This window comes from Pinus tabuliformis, chromosome 2_2 (assembly GCF_031772625.1).
Source record: "Pinus tabuliformis cultivar Carrire ecotype Pingquan chromosome 2_2, CPIR1, whole genome shotgun sequence".
NCBI lineage: Eukaryota > Viridiplantae > Streptophyta > Pinopsida > Pinales > Pinaceae > Pinus > Pinus tabuliformis.
In genome coordinates this window covers 318,294,337-318,298,062 of record NC_142300.1, presented here as the reverse complement: position 1 = coordinate 318,298,062, position 3,726 = coordinate 318,294,337, and the positions used below count along the sequence as shown (strand labels likewise).

Here is a 3,726-nt window from a genome sequence, read left to right as displayed (position 1 = left end):
ATCTGATATCAAAAAGGTCGAGCCCACATCAATATAAGGGTGACGACCAAACCACCCATCGAGTCATTCCAAACAGTTAATCACCCACCCTTATTTCACGATGAACATAGATGGTCCATAGTTGATTTAGACAGTTGACCACGTGTGAAGCCTTTCATGTAAGACCTTGGAACCGCAATTGCAGATGCCCTCGCTATCCTCCCTTGTCGATTACCTAAGGGACCTCATGCCCCGCCACTTGTCAATTTGTGTTGTGAAACCTCTGTTGTTGATTCTTGTTGTTAAAGTATTAGCATAGATTGCAGTGGTCATTACAAATCAATCATGAGAATCATGATAGCTATGAGAACCTCTACAACAAGCAATCACATAATTCATTTTTCTTTGTTTTAAAATTATTTTCTAATGTGTGACGAATACCTAAATTAAATCATGCTCCATTAAGAAAATTATGTCACATCAATATTTACTTAGTTAATAGAAAATTAAAAATAAAATTTTCAAAAATTAAAAATATATATTTAATTTACCAAACAAATAAAAATAATCAACCTTTACTTAAAATTACAAAATCTACTTAAAATTACAAAATCTTTACTCATCAAAAGCTTGGACAACTCAGCCAAAGCTATAAACTCTCTTAAAAGAAAAAACTAATAAATAAATAATATAAAAAGTGTCAATTAAAGAAAAATAAGGCATTCCTAAATAAAATAAAAATAAATTCTTCATAAATTAAAAGGCATTGATTCACTTCAAAAAAAACAAATTACTTCATCTTTATCTACTATTAAAAACCAATAAACTATCTTCTTATGCATTAATCAAATATAGAGGAGTATTGTCTCAACATAGAAAAACTATCTTAGACACACAATTTGTTGGTTGAGAGAATATCTCAACTACACACAAACATAGAAACATTATTAGGAACAAAGACTCCTCCAAATAAAAATAATCACAACTCACGCAAAAAAAATTGCATATTCCAACATTTACATAAAAAATAATTTATTATCAACTAATAAAATATTAAATTCAACTATTAATATCTTCATAATATTACTTCTTAAAAAAATCCAATTGCAAAATCTTTGTTCCCTTAGTCCAGCCTCTACGAATTATGACACTAGCATACGATTACAAACATGGGAAAGTGAGAAAAATAAGGTTGGCACGCAACATTTTCTATCCAGCAACCCGTGAAATCAAAATTTGCCCGAGTTTTCGATCGACCATAGAGTCTTCTAATTTTACTTTCTACTTCACCCATGTATTTTCACTATTTCAATCAGAATTTCCCAACAGTACATAAAACTCACCTGCATCTAGTTCCATTATCAATATATGATTGTTATGATAACCCTACAATGACTAAATACTTTCCAGTGCAGCGGCCATGGTTCACTAGATAGCTCTGCCCGGGCCATGATGCAGTAGCCAGCAATGGACCTTGACAGTCCTCGTGGTGGCTCCGATCAAGTATGGAAATATCATTTCCCATAACGTCTCCAAGTAGACATTTCCTGCAACAAGGTATTAATATCGTTCTCTCTATCAGTTACTTGGGATGCTACACTCTTCATAGAGGGGGAGGCTCATCATAATGATAATCAGCTGGTACTCCTGCTTTGCCAAAACTGGAATTATTGGGTGTGAGAAACGCCGCGAAATTTGTGCGCTGGCAATTCACATTGAGAATCTGTGCCTGAGCAGTGGCCAACTGAGCTTGCAGATCAGATACCTGCTGCTGCAGCTGGCAAATTACGCCTGCAGAACCATAGACGGGATCCCGCAGCCTTGCCCTCGCCTCATACACCATACTAATCACTGCGTCATCTCTATGCTCGCTATCAACATCCTGAAATAAACAGAGTGATAGTAATATTAGCAATATCAGCAACCATGCCCTATAAATATTTATAATTTTCTCACAAAATTAACGCATTTGAACTGAAATAATTTCCGGTTAATATAAATAAAAATTGATAGTAGTGCATCAATAATCTTCATTATCATCAATCAGATTACCAGCTCAACATCATTATCATCAATTAGATTATCGGCTGAACATCATTGTCATGATTAAGGTTGCACAAAATCACAAAACCTGAAGATTCCTGATGATGTTGCTCGCTCCAAATATTCTGTGCACAGTTGCAAACTTCTGAGGGTCGTTTGGTGGGAAGTAAGGAGCCAGCACACATTTGTCTCCACACCGCCTTCTCAGCGTCCTGCAAGCTGCACAGGGTGTCGCAACTTTTGTTCTCGGATTGGCCTCGCTCATCTGCATCGTTAAATATGCATTAATGAGATGCCAATACTATGAATATGCGAGATCTTAACATGCGAGGCAAGACCTATAACTAATTATAAATATGCACGCGCCTTCGGATCCGTGGAAACCAGGGGCTTCCGTACTCTCTGACCGAATGTGATGCCACCCAAAACGACTAGATTAAAATGACCGTTGTTTCCTAAAGTTTTCCAGCTTTATTTAGACAGAATGACACAGGCGCCAATCGATGATTTCGGGGGGCTGGTGTGTTCACCAAACCTTTTGACCCTTTATGGCCCCCCGCGAACCCTTTAGAATGACACAGGCGCCAATCGATGATTTCGGGGGGCTGGTGTGTTCACCAAACCTTTTGACCCTTTATGGCCCCCCGCGAACCCTTTGGAATGATGGGATCTTTCCGTAGCATCGTCTAGTGGGACCACAGCGATCACATCCTTATTGTGCAGTGGAGACCAGGCTCGCAGGAAAAAAATTGTGCGCCATTTATGGTCATGGAAGCCTTTCTCCGCTCAAACTCTTCTTGTGAGAGTTTATTTAACCAGCAAGGAGTCGTGGGATATCAAGAGATCTCGCTGCAACGGTGTGATTGGTTTCTTATCATTGGTTGCATTGTAGCCGAGAGGAAAAGCTCTTTCTAACTATTATGTTTTCTTTTCTTTCAATTTTGTTGAATGGTCTTACTTGTAATTCTATTTTAAATATCAAAATTTCAGAAGCTGGGGTTAGTGATAACACTTGCACTCATATTGTTTTGTATCTTTTTTACATGGGTGACATTTGCAATTGGCCATCAATTCAATGAATTTAAAGAAAAATTAAAAAATAATCTTATTGTAAATTTATTATAAATATAAATTTATAATTAAAATAAATTTAAAATTAAAAAAAAAAAAAAAATTATTATAAATATAATTTATAATTAAAATAAACATAAACTTAAAAAAAATAGAATAAGAAGAAAAGTGCAAGATGACATGCTAAAGATATATCCAACAGTTATGTTATTTTTAAAAAAATTCTAACTTAATAATTCACCTATTTGATTATTAATTATTAAATTAAAAATGTTAAATATTTATATAATTGGTGAATGGGAAATGTATAGTTCTTTAGTAAAAGCTATCTTTAGTGTTAATAAATAATAATTTAGTTATTTAATTAACCATAAGAATTTATTAATAATTTAATTGTTTAATTAATCATAAAAATTTATGAATAATTTAACTGTTTAATTAGCCATAAGAAATACCTATATAATAAATAAATAGTGATTCTTATTGACTTAAATGCTAAACAAATAGTGATTATTATGGACCTAAATGCTATACAGTATTGATACAAACAAACTAATTTTATTGTAAGAAATAGAAACTTGCATAATTATAAGTATATCATTGCATAAAATTAAACATTGTCATTAAAAAGTA

The 3,726-nt window shown here is 33.8% G+C and overlaps 1 pseudogene; it reads right to left on the bottom strand.

Moving 5' to 3' along the window:
- Positions 1–1,582: 1,582 nt before the first annotated feature.
- On the bottom strand, positions 1,583–2,293 carry LOC149192565 (LOB domain-containing protein 1 pseudogene; annotated as a pseudogene).
- Between the last annotated feature and the right edge of the window lie 1,433 nt (positions 2,294–3,726).